The sequence below is a fragment of the Callorhinus ursinus genome, unplaced genomic scaffold (genome assembly GCF_003265705.2).
Source record: "Callorhinus ursinus isolate GAN/ISIS: 27379988/994484 unplaced genomic scaffold, GSC_fseal_2.0 scaffold5, whole genome shotgun sequence".
Classification (NCBI taxonomy): Eukaryota; Metazoa; Chordata; class Mammalia; order Carnivora; family Otariidae; genus Callorhinus; species Callorhinus ursinus.
The window spans coordinates 35,984,206-36,009,636 of NW_027397067.1; the positions used below are offsets into that span (position 1 = coordinate 35,984,206).

At 36.6% G+C, this 25,431-nt stretch overlaps 1 long non-coding RNA gene across 1 annotated transcript in view; it reads right to left on the bottom strand.

Moving 5' to 3' along the window:
• The window catches only part of LOC141372743 (uncharacterized), a 72,628-nt gene extending 60,002 nt beyond the window's left edge, over positions 1-12,626 (bottom strand). The window contains exon 1 of the long non-coding RNA XR_012378146.1: positions 12,456-12,626. This is a non-coding gene — a long non-coding RNA (uncharacterized lncRNA). The remainder of the gene's footprint in view (positions 1-12,455) is intronic.
• Positions 12,627-25,431: the final 12,805 nt, after the last annotated feature.

A 25,431-nucleotide genomic window follows, 5' to 3' on the forward strand; every position in this document is an offset into this window, starting at 1 on the left:
CATCATTCTAAGCCCATGTACATTGTCCACCAAGGTTTTTGCTAGAAAAAAGAAACTAGATATCATGGAGATGATGATTAGTAGAGATGATTCACGAATTTGGTAAAGATACAAAAAAGAATAATTGATTCTATAAAAATATGGTCAAAGGATGTTTTTACTAACCCAATGTGAATTGGATTAGTAAATTGGCTTTTAATAGGGATCTCAACTAAAAGGAAACTGTCATGATTGAATATCAGCTTAGCCATTGCTTTCTTAATTTCTTTTCCCTGAAGAACAACTATGCCTAGTGAATTGTTGAAGCCCCATTAATTTGTTGGGCCAAAAGTGCATTCTCAACCATCTACTCCAAATATAGTTAATTGGAAAAAAAGAAACGACTTTTAACAGACTGGCATTTTGAGCTGGTGTACAAAGATTATGGCAATTCATTTAAATTTCCTAGTTCCATGTGCATGCTAATGATGAGTCAGAAGCATCCACTGATACAGTGTGTCAATCACATTGGGATTCATTCACTCAGTTCCGCCAGCAAGGCAGCTTTTCAAGGCTGGGCCACTAAACAGGGGCAGCTTTGTGAGTGCCAGGACTCCTCTGCCGGCCACCTGCTCTTCCTCTCCTTGGCTTCCACATAAATGGCTTTGTGCCAGGGATGCCAGCACATGATCAATACCGTTTAGGACAAGATTAATACCATGAACTGACATGGCTTTCCTGGCAGTCTTTATCTTGTCTTTGGTCTAACACACTCTTTTCCGATAACGTCTAATATCACTACTCACACAAGCAGGGGAAAAAGTCTCATTTTCTGCCTTTATGCAACACTTCAGCTGAAAATCACACAATTACGGAAAGTTTCATCACTTTGGGGATACATATTATAATAAATAAATTATGACGAGATGGACCTGAAAGGGTATTTAACAATAAGATGGGAAGAAAATATCCTGAAGCTCCTAAGTCTATTTTTCCTGGCCCCTAATACTCACTCTACTTTCTCATTCTGTAAAGTGCTAGATTCTTAATTTGGCAGACTAGTCTTTTAATAAAAGAAATATTTCATTTATTAGACTATTTTAAACTGTGAAAACTCAAAGTGACATATTATGCATAATACAAGTGATCTGTGGAGTCTGACCAGAAACTATTCTTAGTTATGTGTAGAAGGAGCCTGTACTGTGTCCAGTTCTACAGGTTTTCACTAACAGACAACACAACTGGCTATAGAGGCTTGAAAAAATCTTGTTATCTATTCTCTACTAAAAAGGATATTTACAAATCAAAGCTAATACAAAGCTGACTGAAAAGAAGTGAAAAAGGCAAAGTCTCTTAGTATTCATGGCCTCAAATGGAGAAAATGGCAGACACTTATGCTGGCCCATTTTGTGTTCAGTGAACATTAACTCAGCTCAGAAAAGCATGAAGAGAAAAGGGCTGCTTCATTAACAAATGATAGCAATTCATCCAGCAACCCCAGCTATTCACAGGAGCTTTAAAAAAATCCATATTTGATCCTTCGACCAGAAATTCAAATATAATTGGAATGAACCCCCCCTTTGGTGGTACCTAGGGATAGATCATTTTAAAATTGCCCCCAGACAATGCTAACGTGAAGTTAAAGATTGAGAATGAAAGATCTGGTCCATTCACTGGACCTCTATAGGGACTGTAAATAATTGTTTTAAGCAGCACTCATTTATGCAAAATTTCCCAAACATTGGTGATAGGTAAGTGTTAAACGAATGAACAGTATATATGAAGGCAGTATTCAAGGAACTATTTTTTTGAGAAACAAACACATATCGCATCCCTTTAAATTTGCTGCACAGATATGACAGTATCTTAGTGCAGATTTAAGGCAGCCAAATATTTAGGTTGTTTGAATTAGAGAACTAATATTCTCAGACTTCTAGGAGATATTCCTTTTGATGTATAAGTCAAAAACAGGAATGAATTTAAGTTGTACTAACCAGGAAATTGCCTTCTGAATCCTGTAATCTCTTTGGTAAAGAGCCTTGATTACGTTATCCTTCCTCAAATACAAGGTTTCCATTGCAATATTTCTAATAGAATTGCTATTTAGGACAGTAGATGTTCAATTCTTCCTCTTACCCATGGTTGAAATCCACAAGTTTCACTTATAATGCAAGTTTCCACACATCCTTTTAATAAATTTGTCATTAGACAAAAGTTTAGCCAAGAGCCAAGAACTAACCCCAAAAGGGAATATGTTCTAATTTACATGGTAAGTTCCTAAATGTTATTTGTAGTTCTCTGTACCTGCATCATCCTCTGCTACGCTTCAACAGTAATTTTTAAATTCATTTCTTTTTTAAAGAATTATTTATTTGAGAAAGAGAGACAGAAAGAATGAGAGCACCAGTGTGGAGAGGGACAGAGAGAGAGAGAGAGAGAGAGAAGCAGACTCCCCGTTGAGCAGGAAGCCCCACTCCAGTTGATTTTATGACCCTGAGATCATTACTGGAGATGAAATCAAGAGACTGATGCTCAACTGACCGAGCCACCCAGGCACCCCAATCCACATATTATTTATATATTAAAATCATTTTTTAGAGATGCTGGAGATATAGCTATGAACAACATAGGCAAAGGCCTTGCCATCAGGAAGCTTACATTCAACAGGGAGGGACAGATAATTAACAAGCTAACCACTAAAAAATGAATAAAAATAATCTAAAAAATAATCTAAGATAGTGGTATCCCTTTCTCCTTTTGAATACCAAATTATGTTATCAACACATACATTCTTTCCTTCTTCAAGACTATTAAATAGATTCACTTTACTATAGTTTTTTTTAATTCCAAAGAACAAAGGAGCATGTATTATCACTCATTACTCAGAGGTTTTCATTTGTTTTTATTTTTACTTATTATGAGCAAAGCACTATACTAATGTGCTAAAGCAAGAAGATATGGCCCCTGCCCACATGCACCTGGCAGTTCACAGGGAGAGACAAGTAATCATAAAAATAAACACACTATCAAAATATGAAAAGGACTTTAAAAGTTGTTTTCAGAGAGAATAACAAGAAAAATTATTTTAGAACAGGCAGTAAGGAGGACCCTTTGAGGAAATGCCCTCTGAAAATTGAGGATAGCCAAGTGGCAGGATGCCCCGATAATGGCTTTGAAGTGGAACACAGCTTAGTACATTTGAAGAACTGAAAAGTAGGTGGTGAAAGGGAACCCAAGCAAGGGGGAAATGGCATGAGATGAGGTTTCAGCATTATAGAGAGCAAAATGGAGTCTCTCAGGTCAAGCAGGAGCCTGTGTCAAGCAATGACGCAAGCAGTGAAGGTCCCGCAGCTAGGAGATATCCCAGGACCAACGTCAGCTGACACTCCAGAACTGATAACGAGTAGAACCAGAGTAGGTCTGCAGAGACCCAAAACTAAATTCCTTTTAAAAGTGAAGGATTTGGGCAGCAAACTGTCAGACTCTTCAGCTGACCCCTCCATGTCCGACCCCTTAAAAAAGGCAACAACCCCAGAAGGCTCTGCCTGATTGATCTCTGAACAGAACCAAGATCCTTCACTGCTTAAACATCAGAAGCAGTAAGTGCCAAGAACTGACACAGAACAGACCGAGGCCTCATCTCAACTGTGCGCCCACAGGATGATTTCGCGTTTGGTTCATTTACTTCCTGCACCCTTCTGTTAATTTTGTTTGTTGTGTGGCTTGTCTTCCGTCCTGCTTTGTATGCTGTGGAAGAAACCAAGTTTAATCACATGGTGAACGGTCATCGAGTCTGGAATCCTGAACCTGCTTTATAATTGTGATTTAACTTTGCTCTATGATTGAATAAAGCTGACACTGGGGAAAGACACAATTTGTGTGTGTGCCTTCATAGCGTGCTCATCACAAGGATATTAAACGAGAAACAAGGGACCAAAATAGAGTCGCTTGCCCTCAGGACAGCAAACCAGGACTTAACTGAAGTTTCAACCTCTCCCAGAAATGTGACCTTTAATCAGTCAATCTGAAGTTTCCTGGTCAACACTAGTGAGGTAATCTGCATGACAGACCCCAACTTCCCCCAAAGATAGGTGACATAATTTGAAGCAATCCACTCTTCGTTAGAAAACTTACTTTTTCACCCCTTGCTATCTATAAAAACTTTCCATTTTGTACAGCTCCTTGCAGCTCCTCTCTACTTGCTAGATGGGATGTGCTGCCCAATTCGTGAAATGCTGAATTAAGCCAATTAGGTCTTCAAATTTACCCAGCTGAATTTTGTTTTTTAACAAAGGTTAGGCAGCTGAAAGATCATGCATGCTTTATAGTCTGTGTCAAAGAGTTTGGACTTTTTTCTAAACACAACAGAAAGTTTCTGAATCATTTTAGGCAGGTAGGTGATTTGGAACAATTTCCATTTTACAAAGATCATTCAGTTAGCTTGGTAAAAAATGGATAGACAGGAGGTGAAAGCAGAAATTGGAAACCACTTAGACTATTGGAGGCTTTTGTTGTCTAGGGGAGAGACAATAGTAAACTGGCAATTGGTAATGAGAAAAAGGTAGTTGGCTTTGAAATATATTTTGGAAGTAGGGATTACAGTGCTTACTGATAGTTTGAATTTGGGGAATAAAGAAGAGGGAAGATTCATGAATGACCAGGTTTCTCACCTGAGTAATCATATGTATTTACAGTATGAGAAGGAAAAGATCTTAAATAGGTCATTATGGTGAGTATAACCAGGACAAGTTCATTACACTGCAGGCAAGGAATTTTAGTCTAAAAGTAATGGAAGTCATCATAAAGTCAAGTTTATGCTGAAATTTGTGTAACAAGAGTTTGTTAGGCAAAGAAGTAACTCCTTCATACCATGACTTTGCTTCTTTAGTTCCTATTGTCAAGTAGTTCATTTGCTTCATATTTCTTCCTTCAGATTCTTTTTTTTTAAGATTTATTTATTTTAGAGAGAGGGAGAGAGAGAAAGAACACCAGCGTGACAGAGTGGAGGAGGGGCAGAGGGAGAGAAATCCTCAGGCAGACTCCCTGAGTGTGGAGCCAATGAGAGGCTTGATCCCAGATCACAACCTGAGCTGAAATCAAGAGTTGGCAGTGTAACCAACTGAGCCACCCAGGCACCCCTCTTCCTTCAGATTCTTAAAAGAGAAGATCTACCAACCCGTTTCCAATCTGGGCCACAGATCCTAGGTCAATGGCCAGTCTGTGTTTGGTTTCTTACACCCTGTGTCATACGCCATACAATTTTGCCATATGGCAAATGCCACAGTCAAGATTTCTTTTAGAAGGGAAGATTGGTTAGAGTCAGGGGACAACTCCAGAAAAGGAGCTTTCTGGCTCCATGTCCTATAACATTGTTTAATGTGGCACTAGATAAGGTACTTCTGTAGTCTAGTTCCCACTTTCCCAGTTGGGAGGAACACTCATTTTTCCCCTCTCATGTTAATAAAGGCCTACAGGAAAGGTGTGGTCCTCTTCAAATTGTTTCACATTTAAACTCCAGACAGAAAAGAAACCATTAGTCACAGATGCATAGAGACCTTTGAGACTTAGCAAGCCCAGGGTGGTCAAAAGGAACACTGAGTTTTCATTCCCTTAAGGAGGTGACTAGGTGGGTGGAGGCTGTAGGGCCTCAGCATCCTATCTGCCAACCCATTTTTACTTTATTTCTTAACATCTGTGAATAGTTTAGTGTTCCAAACAAGGAGTCATTAAATCAGTTTTGTTTATGGCCAACTCTGAGGATCTCTGATCCTGTATAAATTCAAAAGGCAACTAGAAATTTTCTCATGCTTGTGGCCAAAGAGTTATATTAAATATTTTTGCAATGGATTGCTTATCTACAACTCTTGTTAATGTTAATGGCATGATCTACTTTACCCTCTGGGTTTATTTTTTTACATTAAGCCTCTTTGAAATTATTCTAAAGAGTAATAGGGAGTCTAGGCCAGACCACCGAGGATGATGTCTGTTGAGGATAGGCAAAAATGACAACTTGGAATTTGCTGGGATTACTTTCACATAGGGGATTTATTGCTTTGGCTAGGAAGTTGGGCTGAGAACACAATGAAGCATATGCAGTGGAGTCGGTGCATAGAGATCCCTGAGGCCTTCTTGTTTCCTACTTAGGCACGCCCCTGTTGGATCCTTTCAATAACCTGAAAGAATGGAGGAGGACACCAGGTGTATGTAGGTCAGAGCTGCAAGCTGATTTTACACTTTCTCAGGCTGAGGGCTTATGGATGAGCGCTATTTTGGATTATCATAAAAGGACATTCTGCTTCCCACCAGTTGCAGACTTTTTTTTTTTGAATTGCATTTTTTTTATTGTTGAATTACAGAGATTCTTTATATAATTTTGGGTATAAGACTTGTCAGGTTTGCAAGCATTTTCTCCCAGTCTGTGGCTTCCTTATTCATCTTTTCTTTCGTTTTTTCTTTTTTTAAGATTTCATTTTTAAGTAATCTCTACACCAAACATGGGGCTCGAACTTACAACCCTGAGATCAAGAGTCGTATGCTCTTCCTACTGAGGCAGCCAGGCATCCTTAGATTAGTTACTTCTGTGTTGTATTTCTTGTTGTTACACTGAGCATTCTCAAGGTTACAATGCAGCATGCTACCCATAACCTAAAACAACAGGACTCTGTATTGATTAGGGCAGTATTTCCCCTTGTTTCTAATGTAATGACATACATAGAAAAGCATTAAATGAGAAAGTACAGCATAGGGAATATAGTCAATAATATTGTAATAATGTTATATGGTGACAGATGGTGATTCCACTTACCCTGCTGAGAACTTGAGTAGGGTATAGAATTATTGAATCAATGTTGTACACCTTGTAGGTCAATTATATTTTGTGGGTTTTGTTTGTTTGTTTTTAAGATCTTTTGAGAAAATGGTAACTAGCCGAATGGTTCTAGCAGCTTCAGGCTCTGCCTGGCTACTCTAAGGGCTGAGGAGATCATTATTTTGGCACACCTGAAATTGTGGCAAATCAGTATTTTGTGGTGCACTGCCAAATTAAAATGAATTAAACAAGACAGTAGTTTATTTCCCTTAGGAGACAAGCTGGTGGTCAAGGGCTTATATGGCAGCCAGCAACTCAGACCAGCTGTAGCATCAGTACCCCAGGATGGTTTCCTTGTCCACATGACCCCAGATAACTCATCACCAACTTCATGTTTCAGAAAGCTAGATGAAGGAATGGGGTAAGGAGGGCATGCCTTTTTAAGGGTATAACCTGAAGGTAGCACACACTACCTCTTCACACACCATTGCTAAAGTTAGTAAAAGTGAGTAAAAACTTTATAAAACTTAGTAAAAGGTAGGTATGATTGCAAAGGAACCTGGAGAATATAAACTATGATTGAAGAAAGTTTAATTTTTAATACAAATGATATTATAGAAGAGTGATCTAATACTGGAAAACTAGTAGTCTTTCTACTATCTGCCCTTTTGATCACCTGAATCTATATTTCTTTGTACACACAAACCATACTTACCTCTTTTCCAAATGATGTAATTCTATATGCCAAGTTAATGCATTTAGCTCAAACGTTAGAATCTTGATGACATATGAGCCTGAGAAGCAGGCTCCCCGCTGAACAGGGAGCCTGATGTGGGGCTTGATCCCAGAACCCTAGGATCATGCCCTGAGCTGAAATGAAGGCAGATGCTTAAATGACTGAGCCATCCAGGTGCCCCTGTTGGTAGACACTTGTTAAAAGCTTCTTATATGAACTATTCTTTGAAAAGAGGTCCTCTTTATTACTTTAAAATATTGATTTATTTTTAATTCTTGCTACCAAATATTTGAATCTTTTAGCTTAAGGGAAGTTAGAGGTTTGTTATGTATTTAAGACGCAAAAAACCCCTACCATTATATGTTGAGTTTTGTCTAGAATATGCTCAGAATATGAATTATGGCAACTACTTGCAAAGCAGAAGAGAGAGCTGCAGTGAATGACTTTTTCCTGAATATCTGACATATTTTTGTGTAACTTCTGATTTTGAAATCTGAAAAACTGTTATTACTCATCACATGGTTAACTAATACTAGGTTATTTAATTTCAGGGGGGAAAAAGTAGCTCCTTTTACAGATTTATAAAATATCACGCCATACCATTAATTATTCCAGTCAATACAATTTTGTACATTGCCAACAATATTTATCAGCAAGCTAAGATTTTAAAATTGGCTCTTCTCCCAAGTCAAGTATATCTCTCATGCATGAACCAAGGTCTTGGTAAAATAATATTTCTAATATGAGAGCTATAACAAAGTTTGAAGATTCTTTGGGCTTTGAAGTTAGAACTGAGTTGAGACTCTCAGTTTTACCACTTACAATTGCACATCCTGGGAAAATTATGTACCACTCTGAGGCTTAGTGTTCACATCAATCAAGTTCAAGTAATAGTACCACCTATTTCTCAGATTGTTATTAAATATGATCATGCATAAAATGTATTTATACAACCTCTACCATATGTAAACATACAATATTTAGTTGTAACCCCAATGGGATGTCCCATATACATTTGTGTGGAGGAAAAAAAATGCAAACATAATACTGCCTAAAATGAGTTAGACACAAAAGAATATATACTGAATGACTTTTATATACAGTAGAAAAACAAGCAAAACTAATCAATCAATGGCATTTGAAGTTAGGATAGAGGTTTCCCTTATAGTGGGGTAGTCAACCTGCAGGGAGCCTAAGAAAAGTTTCTTAATTTTCTGGTAATATGTTGATTCTGAGGTGTATGTTGATTAAAATAGTGTGATAAATTTGTAAAAATTCATCAAACTGTATGTAGTCCTACGATTTGTGTACCTTTCTAGGTATATGTCACACTTCAATCAAAATTTTTCTTTAAAGTCTTTTGACAAAAGAGGGTAACCACTGACTGGAAACCCTCTGTCTATTATTTTTATTTTTTTAAAGATGTTTATTTTATTATTTTTTTAAGATTTTATTTATTTATTTGACAAGAGAGAGAGCCAGAGAGCACAAGCTGGGGAATGGCAGAGGGAAAGGGAGAAGCAGGCTTCCTGCTGAGCAGGGAGCCCAATACGGAGCTCTATCCTAGGACCCTGAAATCATGACCTGAGCCGAAGGCAGACGCTTAACAACTGAGCCACGCAGGCTCCCAAAGATTTTATGTATTTGTTTGAGAGAGAGAGAGCAAGTGAGCATGAGCATGGGGAAGGGCAGAGGGAAAGGGAGAGGGGAAGCAGACTCCCCACTGAGCAGAGAGCCCAATGCAGGGCAGGGCTTGATTCCAGGACCCTGAGATCATGACTTGAGCCGAAACAGACACTTAACAAACTGAGCCACCCAGGTGCCCCGGTAATAAAAATTTTATGTAAAGCATGTAATCTTGAAGACTTTGTATTATTCAAAACTCACTTAATCTAAGACTGAGTATCTCATAGAAATAAATGCAAATAAGCACTTGCATTATTTTTTTGAAAATTTGGTTCATAAAACAAGATTTTGTTAATATTTTATACTATTTTAAACTAGCAAAATCTGAATTAACATAAAATGCACATCATTGTAATTACTAAAATTCCAGTAATAGCTAAAAAAGATTGCATTCTACCCTCTCTTTAGCATTCTAGGTATTCCTGGTGTCTAACAGAATATTTGGTAAATGCTCAATAAATATATACAGAAGGGTTGATTTTTGAAAAGTGGTTGCATTCTTGTATTTATAAGGGTGCTGTTCCTCAAAGTACTGTAACATGTAGAAAAGAGAATATATGAAGATGCTATACCCGATAGGCATTTAACTCTTTACAGTTCAAATTTTCTTATATATAAGGACCGATACAAATAATAGCTGATTTTCCAGAGTATTTATCATGTGTTCAGTCACTGGTGTAAGAAGTTTACAAATGTTTTTGCTTTTAATTCTCATTCTGAATCTGTAAGAGGTATTAATCTTTCCATTTTTGAGTTAATGAAACTAAGGCATAGAGAAACTAAGGAACTTGACCAAGAACACCACTAGGAAGAAGAGTGGAATTTGAAACTAAGCACTCTACATCCAGAGAAAGCATAATTTACATTACTCTACCACCAGGTAGGAAATTCTAGATTCTTATCTCTGGTCTCCTAGTAAATCATTAAAAAATCTTTTTTTTTTTCTTTTTTAAACAAATACAAGTTTCTGCGATGCAGAGCGCAAAATGTGCAGGATATTACAAGATAAAACAAAATTTTTCATTCAGCATTTTTTACCCTTATAAGTGGCTCCTTTTTGATGTCTCCAGATTTCTAGTACTGGTATTTCTGAGGAAAATTTTGAGTCCTACATGAAAGTATTTTTCTTAATGAAGCAGTTAAGTGAACGCAGCAACAAATGAAAAGTCACTGGAGTTGAATGAGATAGTAAATAACTGAAGAGATTATATATCAAGTGTAGAATTTTCCCTTTGCCTTTTCTGTATCCAATTGAAAAACTGTATTTTACCTATGAATTCAGTTTACATCTTCTAATTTGCCTTCAGTATTTAAAATTCTATACCGTGTGGAAAGAAGAAAGAAGTGCTTGCTTTAAAAATTGATTAACTCATAAGGTTATACTTTCCTAAAGAAGTCTTTCTTGTTCAGTTGTAAAAACATTCCTCCTGAGACTTAAAATAACCTGCCTGATGTTAAATCAATTAACCAACCAACAACAACCACCATTACTGAACTTTAATGCGGTTGCCCCTCTGAAATTGTTATACAGTTTTCTAATCCTGTGCCCCACAGAACAAAATACCAAATTAATATAATGTTTAAAATATGAATCAATTGAACAATGCAAAAATAAAAACAAAACCTCAACCCACCTTTTTTTCCCTATCATATAGACAAAACAACTAGTTGACAATTTTTCAGTTTTCAGCTGATTGTCCTAGTTTTGCATAGAGAGTGTCTACATTTAATTACATTACTAGTTGATATTCCTTGGGTTTCTTACACCAACTCTTAGAGCTACAATCTTTTCTATGAAAAGCTTATTTTTCTACTACAAATAAAGGAATGTGGTCATTTTCAGTTTAAATTTTCTTTCCTCTGTCACTGTTAATTACCATTCTTGCTTCTCAAATCTACCAGCTGCTGCCACTACAATGAATAAAAAAATCAACTTCACAAGATACTTGAGAGATTCTTAGCAAGATGTCTTCAGAATACAGAGGTAGCAAACAGAGTAAAAAATATCCTCTTGCCTAATACAAATATATAGCTCTAATTTTTAGAAACAAAATTAGGGGTGTTAAAGTAATTAAACAAGAAGGCCATTAGGCTGAGGTGGCCCTAATGTCCTCATAGCTTATGTAAGCAAACCAAAACTTCAGCCAGAGTCATTCACTGGAATCTGAAAAAAAAAAGGACACTTAAGAACAATCACAAACAGCCAGGTAGGCTTTTCCAAAGAAAGCATTTAAGGTATAGACAATGGAATAATTTCCTTGCTTTGCTTCCCAGGTTCTCTAGAAAAACCTCTTCCTTCAATCCTATTGGTAGAGCGCTCCTAACCACTTTCTGTTTGGCTCTGCCTGATTCTAGTCCATTTTTATTCAAACAAACTCTTGTAAATTTTAATGTGCCTCAGTTTATCTTTTAATAGGGGAAAATGAATAATATATATTGAGATATATTAGCTGAAGAATTAACTGTGCCATTTTAAATCTGAAGAGAATGGATTTATAATTCTGTACTTGCTGAACCTGTGTCTTATAATAATGAAAACATTACTTAAAAATGAAAACAGTTATTACTCAGTGTGATGTAAAACAATTTGGGTATCTGAGGAAATATCTGCTCTTTCATAATTTATAATATTCTATGCACATGTTTAGCAGCATATTTAGGGCATTACATAAAAGTAACACAAATAAAAAGGATGCATTTACATTTAATCAAATGATCTTAAAAGTTTTCCACACTTCACAAATCTAATGGCAACTAAATTAAGTTCTCGGTCTAATTGAAATAATAGGGATATTATAATAAAATATACGTTCATCTGTGCAGTTTTCAGATTTTGTGGCCTTAAAATATTTTAAAAGAATTTTTTGTACCTAAGTTTTACTTTTTTTAAGTTTGTTACGAAAAATTTCTCACAAGTACAGAAGTACTGAGTCATGAGAACTACCATGCAGCTTCAACAGTCATCACATAATGGCCATTCATATTTCATTTATATCTCCATTATTCTGAAGCAAATTCCAGACATATTATTTCACACCTAAATATGTCAGCACATATCTCAAAGCAAAAGAATGGGAACCAAAGCATTTGGTGTGTATACCTAGCTCACTGGGTGGCAGTCTTCTGTATACTTAATTAACTTGGAAAATATGAGTTTACAGGAGGTTGCAATGAAATTTTTTCTTTAACCACGATAAAAAGGGAAGTAATTAAATCCTCATAGGGCTCTATAGGAGGGAAGCTCACCGCACAAATCCAGGCTGGCATTTCATTCTCTAGAAGCACAAGGCCCAGTCCAAGAGCACTTCCTTTCAAGGCTGGACTCCTTGTTACCTCCCCCAGGACCTTTTATGGGCCTTGCTGCTCTTCACTCCGCTCCTTCCCCTGGAAAATCGCCGCCCACTGGGCTTCAGCCGACCCCGCACTGACTCCGCATTTCCAGCGGGTTGTGGTCCCGGGACGCCCTCGGCCTGGGCTTGGGAGCATGCGCACCGGTCATCCCCAGCTCTCCCGAGATTCTCCTCTGGTGCTGCTGGGGAAAGGCGACAGTTTGGCCCGCCATGTTCTTCTCCGAGGCTCTCCAGATCAGCGCGGCTGGTCTTACTGCATGGCAAGGGGGCTCAAAATGAGCTTGGACACTGTTCTGTGTGCCTAATTATTAAAGATAACTTTGTTTCATATTGGGACAAAATGGGTTTTTTTGGTTGTACTTTAAAGAACTTTCTCAAAACAAAAAATCAGTAAACACTGCTTTAAAATAAGTTTTTTTTTTCACTTGTTCTCTGCTTTTGAGAAGAAAACAGCTACAAGTATATCCTTCCCTTCTTTACTGATGAGGAACCTGAAACTGAAAGCTTTAGTTACACAAGATCTAGAACTTTAAAATTAGAACGCCATGGTTGGAAAATAGGGCTTTTATCTACATAGTCTATGCAGGCTGTGTATCTGTGGCACATAAACTGCCATGGCCTTTTCCTGAGCGCATGACAGACATCGCTAATCAATTTCAATACCCCTTTGCGCCTCGCTTCCATGTCATCCCAGAATCCTTTTCTACCCAGCACTTTAAGAAGCCATTACCGATCGCTTGGCGTTGGGTACAACTTAAAACGTGTTTTCCCTCCCTGATCCTTGCAATTTCCACTAGAGCAGGATGCCTCTTGAGAAATGATTAAATAGTGGCTACTTCCCTGATGCTCTGAGGTTTAAAAATATGAAAACCCAGACTGTCAGGTAGCTGATTAATGTTTTCAAAATCTTACGTGAATAAATTTTAAATAGATTCTGTTCAGTGTATCAACTACTCTCTGGAAACATTTTCCTCTTTGGAAAGGTGCTTTGGGACAGTTCATTAACATGACACAATAAATTAGTGATTTTGCAAACTAAAGAGTAATTTAAATTAGTGATTTTGCAAACTAAAGAGTAATTTAAAACGTTTTAAATTTACTGCTCTAAAATAATGCGGACTCCCAAAGTGCTCTCAGGGAGCGGGTTATGCGTCAGTAGACTCAAGGAAGGGATTGAAAAAATTGTTAATTTAGGGCTCTATCAGGATGCGGTTAGGAAACAAACAGCGCCCAAGGAAAAGCTCTCTCCGTTTGAGCGGGTTGGTGGGGGTGGAGGAGGTCTTGAATTTACATATTCTGGCTTGGGCAGTTACCAGCGGTACCTAGTGGCACATTCTCCATGATGAGATCATCATCTCCATGATGATTTAAGTATTTGGTTCGTTTATTACTTTCCTGAAACAAACTTTTTTTCCTATGGGTCATAATTATGTTTCAACTAGAACTGATGTATGAATTGTTTTCAACTTTTTTTTTTTCCTGTGCTCCTCAAATATGCTCTTTCTACTTTAGTCACATTGATAGTGGAAGGGCATCAAAAGAGGAGGGTAAAAGATGGCCTCAAATAAGTGACTGCATATCCCTCTAAAATCTGGGTACTCTTTCAGACTAACTTATCTGTAGGGAGAAATTGACTTAACTGTTACTTAAGAATTCCAAGATTTCTATTTAGATTGAGGTAGAAACAAACATCCTTTTTTTACTCTTGTCCAGTTGAAGTGATTAGAGATTCCAGGAAGTTCAATTTAAAAAATTAAAAATAAAAGAAATATCTGCAGTGACAAATAACATTTCTGAGTTACATCCATCTAAATTTTGTTTCTTTGCATCCTTTCAATTGTTCTTTTTATGACCTGAGAAATTTTGCATTACCCCAGTTGTTTGACTGAAAAGTCAGGTGTATGTAAATTAAGCATACTTTGCCTGAACAAAATGTATAACAAGGTATCTAACTGCCAGCGTTGCCTCACACGAATGAAAAAATCTGGGCAGCTCAACAAAGCCTTCTGTCAAATCCATGGGTTTCAGAGTAGGGACTCTTAATGTGACTGAATATTGGGCTGCTTCTCTTTGGTGGTATCCTCTTTGTAATCTTTGATGAAATGTTACTTGAAGTTTATGGGATTTTTCTCTCTTTTAAAAATTCTTAATAAAATTATATGGCAAGAAATACAAAAGCAACAAGGGAGAAATGCAGCGCCATGGTAAAGCGGAGTGCAACACTCAGAATTCCTGACAGTTGTCTTTGTGACTATCAGCAGGATACAGCTGGACATCTTTAGAGGTGCGTAGAACTCACTGTTGAATTAATGAAAGTCGTTTTCACATGATTGTCATGCAAGACCAGAATAAATGGTTTCTTCAGCTCCCCATGACACTGTAAAGTTTAGACTTTGCTTCACACCTTCAGGAAGTTGTCTGGTGAGGGGGTGCCAGTGATCCCTCCAGGAGAGACTAGTTCCTAACAATACTATTTATTTGGAGGATAGCAAAAACTATATATGACTAAGGACAAATGTTTGCATTTGTTTGCTGTCTCATATCCTTTGTCTTTACTAGTTTTCTTTCTTCACAGGCCTGCCTCTCTGCCTTCAAGTACCAAAGAGATGAATGTGTTCTCTTCACAGGCAAATCATGCAAGTTCTGTATAAACTGTGGCCTTACCTAGGGGTCAGTCTGTGTTTTTCTACATGCAAATAATCTACCGCTTAGTACTGTCCAGCATACTATTCAAACTGGCCAATATTTCTGGCTTGTTTTGTCAAACATGGGGCTGCAAATATTTGGAGCTTTCCTTTAATTTGACCAGGAAAATAATTTTGTCCTTTTGTCCAGAAAATAAACATAGTTTTATAGAGGCTTAGACATACACAAGTACGTAAAAGCCTAAATAAGGGCCAGATATAAAGAAGCAATATCATCAAACTCACACCTGCACCCATTAGTTCATAACTGCACACATTGTCTCATTTCTGCTACAAAAGTAAATCAGGAATTGGTAATCTTTAGACCGTCATAGCAATGCCATTCTTCCCATTTGAATGTGCTTGCTATCCATAAACTATGGGACAACCAGACACTTTGTAATCCCAGAAATCAACCAATACTGAATTTAAGATAGGCCCCAGATGACTTTTCATCATCTCTAGAAAAAACACAAAGGTCTTAGATTTATTAAGCTCTGACCTCAGTAATTTTTTCCTCATTTTATTTTATTCTAACAGTGACCATAGGAGATACATATTATCCTTTCTTTTCCCAATGAGGAAGAGGAAAATAACCAAGTAGGTAGAAACATCTGGATTTGAATGCAGGTTTGTCTGATTTCGAAGCATACTCTTGTCTGTAGCACTTGGTATGGAGGGTAGGGAGTGTTGCTCTAGTTTATCTGATGTACTCTTTTTTTAAAATATTTTATTTATTTATTCATGAGAGACAGAGGGAGAGAGAGAGGGAGAGAAGCAGAGGGAGAAGCAGGCTCCCAAGGAGCAGGGAGCCCGATGCGGGACTCGATCCCAGGACCCTGGGATCATGACCTGAGCCAAAGGCAGACGCCCAACCATCTGAGCCACCCAGGCGCCCTAAATATACTAATTTATTAAGTTAAATCTCTGTGTTCGGAAGTGATGGCTATTCCTGTTGTTAATATTTCCATTTAAACATATGGCATACTTTGATCTAAAATAATCTGGAAAATCTATATATGAACAAATACACTTGAACACTAAGTATGTGATTTCTCCCTAGGGAGACATGGCAAGAAACAACCAAAATAAAATTGCTGACCAGTAACTTAATTCCAAGACATCCATCCCAAGGAAAGTATTCAAAAGAAAAAGAAAAAGGCTTACAGAGGTATACATTACAAATTTTTCTTCTTTTTTTTTGTAATGCCAGGGTTGGGGCAAGGGAGGAGGAAAACATACTATCTGGCAACAGAAGATTGATCATGTAAGTGAATCTCCATCAACTTAACACAATATTTTTCAGCCATTAAAATATGAAAGTTGTGAAGACTATGGAAATATGAGATAATATTTAAAATTGTATGTGAATTTGGGCAAGGAAGGTCTTAAAGATTATATTGAAGCAATAAAACAGTGAATGTATTACAGTGGCACAGAGTGGCAGGGTAAATTTTTGCTTTAAGCTTTCTCCTTTTAAGTGTTGTCAAAGAATTTTTAAAGTATTGTTTGAAAAAAAGTTATTGGCATCTAGCTTTCCATATTGCAAATGTCATGTGCAAAATTTAATATGATTTTGCATGTGGTTATAGCATACATTTATTTCATGTTGTCCTGAATAAGTAAGACATTCTATACAACATGGGAGGATTGGAGGCAATGTCTCTTCTATACCCTATTCTATCTGTCATTTTGGAGGATAATAACTGAAAACTTTGCAAAGGGAGTTAAATGGTTAGATCACTTGCTCACTTGCTGAAGTGATCCACCTTGCAGACTTTAAGGAACAAACATACATGTTCAAATAAAAACAGTCTCTATTATGTAAAAAACTTTGTATACAATAGAGAATGTCTAAATCAAACTTATTATGGTTTAGATTTATTTATTTTAGACAGCAAAAAAGAGAAGGAGCAGGGGGAGGGACAAAAGGAGAGTTAGAGAATCTAAGCAGACTCCCCGCTGAGTGCAGAGCCCAAGGTGGGGCTCTAGCTCAGGACCCTGAAATCGTGACCTGAGCTGAAACCAAGAGTTGGATGCTTAGCCCACTGAACCACCCAGGTGCCCAAATCAAAGTTATTTTTTTAAAGCTGTCTTAACTGAGGCTTTTCCCTGTTCCTATAGATATATAAAATCAGTTATTAATATATTCTACTTATGATCAGATACATAAAATCCCAAAAGACTCATTAAAATACCCCAAAAATAAATGTACAGCTGTATTCATTATAAAAAGATGTTGAATTTTCCAGGGGGAAAAAAAACAAACAAACCAGAGTCTTCCCCAAATTCTTTGTTTATTTTTAAGATTTTATTTATTTGTTTGACAGAGAAAAAGGACAAGCAGGGGAAGCAGCAGGCAGAGGGAGGGAGCCCGATGCAAGGCTTTATCCCAGGACCCTGATATTATGACCTGAGCAGAAGGCAGACACTTAACCGACCGAGGCTTCCAGGTGCCCCTTCCCTAAATTCTTCTTAGTGTTCTTCTTCTGTATCAGTGTTAGATCTGAAAACTTAGAATTTTACAATTGGCCCTCATTCCTGCATTCAAGTATGACAAATGTGCCCATATTTCTCCATAATAGCTCATGAGTTTATATCATCAGTGCAGCTCAATTCTTTTGTCTTAACTTTTCTCTACTATCTACCCTGGTGGTCATTGATCTCAGTAACCACAGGAAGGTTTTAAAAGATAATCCCTAGGCCCATATAGTAGGTTTTCTGAAACCTCAAGAAAACCAATTCTTTCAAATTTCAGAAATATAAATCTTAGAGACCTAGTCAGGTACTTAAGTGCTTATAAATAACAGCTTCCAGAAATTATTTTTGGGGTTTTCTCCAACCCTGGGATATTAGTACCTCCTATGAATCTGATATCTTGGGGGAGGTCTTCAATCTATATTTTTTTCAGAGATGTTCTAAAATCAAAGCACATACTGTTGGGGAGAAAATTTCTGGAGAGATTTTGTTTTTCCATGGCCTGCTTAAAATTGACCACTGAACCTTTGACCCAGTGATTCACAGCCTCACTGACAATTCAGGCACAGGCCCTGGGAAGCCCCATAATGGCTTCCTTCTCTAATTCCCTGTTTTTTCATCCATTCACCTTGTCTCAGCATACTTAAGTATAGTTAGGTATACTTAATGCATCACAAGAACTACTTTCTTTTGCATCTTCCATGACTCTGCTTGAAAGTCAACTCCATAGGGGTGCCTGGGTGACTCAGTTGGTTAAGTGTCTGCCTTCAGCTCAGGTCATGATCCCAGTGTTCTGGGATTGAGTCCCACATTGGGCTCCTTGCTTACCCTCTGCCCCTCCCCCCCTGCTCATGCACGCACACTCTCTCTCTGACATATAAATAAATGAAATCTTTTTAAAAAAAGTCAACTCCATTGAAAAAAGTATCATCTGATTAAAAAGAGTTTGATGACAGTGACCAAGAAATACATCTCATTACCACACCACCTCTCATGAATTAGATAGAATGTGAGTTCAAAAACCCAAGAAACCTTCAGTCTGTGGTTTCTTATTTAAAATACACTAATTGATGGGGCACCTGGGTGGCTCAGTTGGTTAAGGGTCTGCCTTCAGCTCAGGTCATGATATCAGGGTCCTAGGATTGGGCTCCCTGCTCAGCAGGGAGCCTGCTTCTCTCTCTTTCTCTCCCTCTGCCTCTCCCCCAGCTTGTGCTCTCTAGCTCACTTTCTCTCAAATAAAATAAATAAAATCTTTTAAAATACACTAATTGGTATTACTGCTGTTTATAACTGGTTATCTCAGTTTATTCTGCTACAATGCATATGAAACCATGGTCATATTTTGGATCCCTATTTGGGCCATCTAGCTGTCCTAACTGACCACCCTTAACTAAATTTTGCAAATATTGTTAATTGAAACTTATTCAATACGAATGAATAAAATAATGTAAGCCCAACTTAATACTGATATTGAGAAGATTTAATTAATTAAAGAGTACTATTTTTAATCTGAACTTTTCTCTTTTATAGTTTGTACATTCCCCGAAAATAGAAAACATGCATTCTTGTTTAATCTCATGAATCACAGCATATCACAGCATAGTATCATTCTTTTTTTTTTTTTTTAAGTCGGCTCCATGCCCTGCATGGAGCCCAGTATGGGGCTTGAACTCATGACCCTGAGATCAAGACCTGGGCTGAGATCAAGAGTCAGATACTTAACCAACTGAGTAACCCAGGTGCCCCAGCATAGTATCATTCTTTTGTTAAAAGTGGAACAAATGGGGTGCCTGGGTGGCTAGGTCAGTTAAGCATCTACTTTTAGCTCAGGTCATGAACCCAGGGTCCTGGGATCAAGTCTGCTCAGCAGGGAGTCTGCTTGTCCCAGTCCCTCTGCCGTTCTCCCCTCCCCCCCCAATAAATAAATGCTTTAAAAAGAAGTGGAACAAATATGTTCATAAGGATGATCATGACTTTACCACAAAGCCTTCTAACTTTGCCTTTATCACATGCCCATGTCAATATGGAATATTTTGTAACAGTTTTGGAGTTGAGCTCTTTATGACCAAAGAGTATCAACAGGACAATCATACAGTGGGCCACTTATAAATTATAGCATTAGGAACATGAGTTGACTAGAAAATGTATGAGCACAGCATGAACTATATGTTCACTTGTACTTACTTATGTATTCTTAAGACTCCACCAAGATTGGATATACTGAAATATTAATAATATATACACACAAAAAAATAAGGAAATAGCTCCTATGCAACTAGAAATTTAAAAAAATACCCAGTGTATGTATAGATACTATATATAGTTGATCCTCATTATTCATATATTCTGTAGTTTTTAATTTACTTATGTACTAAAATTTATTTGTAACCCAGTCATAACACCAGTACTTCTGGTGCTTTTTCAGTCCTTCCTGGACATTCACAGAACAGTGAAAAATTCAAGTTGCCCAAGGCATATATTACCAGCTAAGTCAAACAAAGTGACACTGTCTTCTTGCTTCAGCTCTTATATTGTAAACAGGTGACTTTTTCACAGCCATAGTTTTTGCATTTTGTGCTTTTTGTTGATGATTTTGCTATTTAAGATGTCCCCAAGTGTAGAGTTAAAGTGCTGTCTGGTATTCCAAAGTGCAGGATGGCTTTGATGTGCCTTATGGAGAAAAGATATACCTATTAGGCTTACTGGGGGCAAATTCCAATGTACACATCGATTTTGGGAAAATCATATCATTACCTAGGAATCTGGTCACAATACTTTGTGGAAACTCATCTTTCAGAGTCAGAAGCATAGCTCACATCACAAATGAAGAGTGTGGCCAGGAACCATAGGAGACTAGATTGAGGCACACAATCAACCCTTTTTTGTTGTTTCCATTAGAAGTCCAGAAATAGATAAAAGTGCTCTCACTGACCCAGATTGTGGTTGAAGGATTTTTGGTTCTTCTTCATCCCAGGTTATTTGACATTATGGGGTGGCTGTGAGATAGCAAATAGGTGGCAAGAATGAAAGCCCCATACTATATTTTGAAATATTTTAATTTTTGTCCTATTTTGAGGAAAAAGATAAACTTGATGACTCTTAAACTCATAGCCTTTTTTATTTCTTTGTTAAAAAGCTCTTTTTCCACATATACTTGGATACTGGTTTCCCTTCACACAGAGACACTATTCTATAAATGAGACTGGAAACAGCCTTTCCCATATTCTTTCCCATCTTTGTAAATCAGTCTTCAAAGAGAGATTTACATTTCTTCCATTTTCTAAGGGATAACAAAGACCAAAAAATGGCAATCTCAAAGGAAAACCACAATTGAAATAAAGTCTAAAATTTTGTGAAAGAGAACAGACTTGAAGAAATTACTCTATTTCCTGATGGTGTTATCCATAAATGAAATGGCAGCCAGTTTTTTGAGATAGTCCATGATCAAGACCAATTTATATTAGCAGATAATCATGTATCTCCTCTTATATAGTAGATTTTTCAAATGTTATATTTGGTTAGCTTTAGAATGTGGATTTTCTTTTTTCAGTAAATGATTAATATGCCTCTATTAAGTTTCATATTGAAACATTCAGTATATTAAAGGTAAATTTAAATACACATGTTTGTACGTAATGTTTAATTATCTTACTAGGAGTTTTGCTTGCTAAACACTCTCAAGATCTATCCTTGACCATGAACATCTCATGGGTGAATGAATATGAGAAATAGTCACCAGTGAAAAAATAGAGTAAGTCACAATTATATATAAATAAGAACTCAGTCCAGTGGAAGAAATATCATTTTTTTAAACATAAACAGTTTTCGGAGCTCCTCTTTCCAGAAATAAAGCTCAGCCATTGTCAAATAATATGCTGTGAGCTGAACCAACTACTCTATGTGAAGCCGTAATTAGGGATACAGTCACAGATACTCAGAACCTTTACTTAATCTTCCCATTGATGTCCTGCAACTCCACATAATATTGTACTCTTGAAAGGGACAATGCAAAATGATAACTCAAAATCAAGATAGTTCCATTTAAGTCAGTTTAACTGAGGTATTTGGATTATTTGTGGCTTTTCAAACCCAATCAGCTCCCTGGTGGGATTCACCTAATTCCTTTCACCAATAAAGCAAAGAAAATTTAACCTACTAATGTATATGCTTTGTGGTTCAAAGTTAAAATTAAAAAAAAAAAAGTCCATTGTGGGCAGAGCCAATTTTGAGCCATATGTGTAGTTGAGATGATGCCTATTCTATTTATAGAATTCAAACAGGAACCTGACTTTTTTTTTATTTCAAACTTACATTATTATAAATAAAGTACCCTATGCTACACGGATATGTTCCTCATTTTAGCACAAGTTTTTAAGGTTAGATAATTGATTCTAAGCAAGGAATCACCACTTAACTTTCTTGTAGACTAAATTCATTGTATAATTAGTGATCTCTGTGATCTGATAGTGGCAATACACATTTGGATAGAATAACTAAAATGAGGAATTAACAAACATCTTTGTGCCCCAATATCACAATATTTCAGGACTAGAAAATCATGTGGTACATTTAGAATGCTCTCATTTTACAAACAATGTAATGGCTAAGAGCAAAGTTTCTGGACTCAAAACTAGCATCAAATCAGATCTGCCACTTCTTGGACAGTATCTCTGGATAAAGTATAAATTATTAATAACAATAGTTATTAATATATAATATTAATATATAATATTAATTTATAATAATTAATATATTAATAATAAATTAACATTTATTGGATACTTACTATGTTCAAACACTATGCTAAGAACCTTATATTAATATTCTTATTGAATTCTCACAACTGTATGAGGTGTAGGTATTGTTATTATCCCCAATATACAGATGAGGAAATGAAGCTTGGCAAGTTTGAATAAACTGCTTAAGTTGGTAGAAACTCTGGTACTAAAATCATATTGGATATTATGTGCTACCCTGTCCAGTACTGTTTTTCTTAGATGTTCTGAGCCTCAGTTTTCCCAACTGTAATGTTGTGCAACAATATCTCACTTGTGATAAGGAAATATGTGAAAGTACCTGGAAATAGTAAACCCAAACTCTCAGTAATTAAAATCATTTCTCATATCCAACTCAGTGATTTACTCTTGTTGTTGTTGTTGTTAAACAGAGTGTGTCACTTGGGCTTCATGTTTATTTTGAGCTGATCAGTATATATTGATAATGGGTTTTATCTGTTGACAGCATATTGCTTCACAATCCTTCTACCTAATCATATTTTTAGGGCACCCAAAACTAGTTTAAAACAACCTCATATTACTTAAGAAAATGAGACAATTTGAAATATTTAGAAAGGAAGGAACAGTCTGCTTCTGTAAATTGGACAAACTGGAGTTCAAGAGAATTAGAGTTTCTTGAATAAAAGGTGTGAACAGAAGCTTATTGGATCTGATTTGTCCATCTTATTTTGTGTTCTAAAATTATAATTTGGAATTTTTAGTAGGAATTCTCTAACTGATGAAAGCTGGGAAATTAAAACATTCTAAAATCTTGTTATGGTAAATTATTTGAGACTCCATAATTACACTCCTCAGCAGTATCCCATAAATAGTTACACTTGGACTTGCTCTTTTACCATGTTTCTCTAGATAATGATGCAGGGACTGATGAAGTGGCAAAATGGCCCGATGAGCTCATCGCACTCTGGGTATGGAGGGAGTGAATGCTGCTTTCGGCATGCTTTGGAGTGGTGTAGTACAGGGCATTTAACACCCAACAATGAAATAATATATGGGAAAGTTGTAAAGTACTGTTCAGCTCAGAGTCATTATGGCTAATGCTAATTCAATTCTATTTCTTTTGCTCTAAAGTGAAGACTAGGATTGGGAAGTACTTTGTAAACATACAGTGACTTATGGTTGTATAATTATAAAGTAATGAATTCTGCATTTTTCATTTTCATTTCCTAAATGTTTTCAGCAAACATTATTGAGTGCCTAAATGTTTTATCATATGAATATATTTCATTTGTATGTCAAATTAAACATTTCAGGGAGAATAGGAATCACTGAGTTTTTATCCCGTGTTTCCCCTAACTCTCGAATTATTGTCCTAATACTCACCCTGGCCTAATGCCTCAGTTCTTTCTTAGAATCCTCAGAAAGCAAGAAATTATTGTCATATAACTAGCCTCATGCTGTGTCCTGCTTTCTATTGTCAGTTGTTTCTCACAGCCCTATTTTTGATTCATATTTAGAAATGGGTAACTAGATAGAGTTGTGAAAAGTATTTTTTTAAATTACTCTGAGATTAAAATACAGCAACCATCCAAGTAAAACAGGTTTTTAAATAAATTTTCTGAGCTAGTTGGGACTATTCCCTGATAAGGATCTAAGAATGGAAAGAAATGAAAGGGAAGTCCTCTCGTCTACCTTGAATTTCATTTTGTTGCCTTCATATATCAAAACAAAAATTTTAGGAGAATTCTTTGTCTCTTTAAATAGGCTATCAGAGCTTCCAAAGGTTTTTTTGTTTTGTTTTGTTTTGTTTTGTTTTAAGTTTAGCACTAATCTCATACTTACAGGCCTTCTTCACTTTCTTTTTATTGCCAGCTTTCTAAAGAATTAGAGTTTTGTTGAACTGCTTTGCGTAGTTATTATTAGCACAGCCCATTAAAGCCCAGTGTTTACCTTCTTGGAAAGACTGAAGCAACAGGGTTGAAGTGTTCACTTGATTTGAATTGAAAGATTGCAAAGCAATTAGAACATAGTGTATTTAGTTGGGAGTCTGAAGCATCTGTCTAAGCATTCATTCTATACGATGTCATTCATAATTGAAATTAGAACCATTTAGTCGTAATGCTTTTTTAGGGTCCATTACTGAAATTGTAACACTAATGTCAGTTCATGAATAAGGCTTTGAAATACAGGATAGGAGAATCTGCTTCCTAATTGGCAAAGTTTCAGGAGAGGAAGAACACTGACACATTCACATCCAGAGACTAAAAGTGTAACTGATGTGTAATTTAGCAATCTGCAATCCAAGAAAGTGTGTTTGCTGACAATGAACTCATTAGAACTTCTCTCTTACTGCCAACAGGCACAGGAAAAAAAATGAAATTTTTCTGGCAGTTCCTAGTGTTGATGGAGGAATCAAAGTGGCCTTCACTGGGCCCATGGTAAAAAAGGAGAGCTTTGTTTTGTGTTCCAATAGGCCTGAAAACGGTCGTTTTGTAACTCAATAAAGGTGTGTGTTCTAGGAAGTCAGAGGAGTTATTTGTTAATACACTAGGCTCCAACAGAGGAAGTTGGGTTAAATATGTCAGTAGAAAATTTATGATGCATGCAGGAGGCTTCCTGAGTTTAGGTTCCTGAGGGATTCTGTATTAATAGAGAAAAATCAGAGGGAAAAGCTTTTAGTGTGAGCCTCGAAATAGGATGACTGCATGAACTTTAGAATTAATTTGGGTGAATTTTCTCAAAATAAAAATTACTGTTTCTTTTTGAGAATACTTCATATGATCCAGTTAGTAACTTACTGCACATAAATCCTTTTTTTTAACGTGTGTATGTGTATTTGTAACCAATTTCATTATTAATATCTCTTGTTAGTTGAGCTTGACCAGTACCCTCTGCATTGGAGGAAGTTATACATCCTCACTGCTGTGGTATATATTTCTTTCATATTGCCATAAAACATTACCCTACAGTGTTT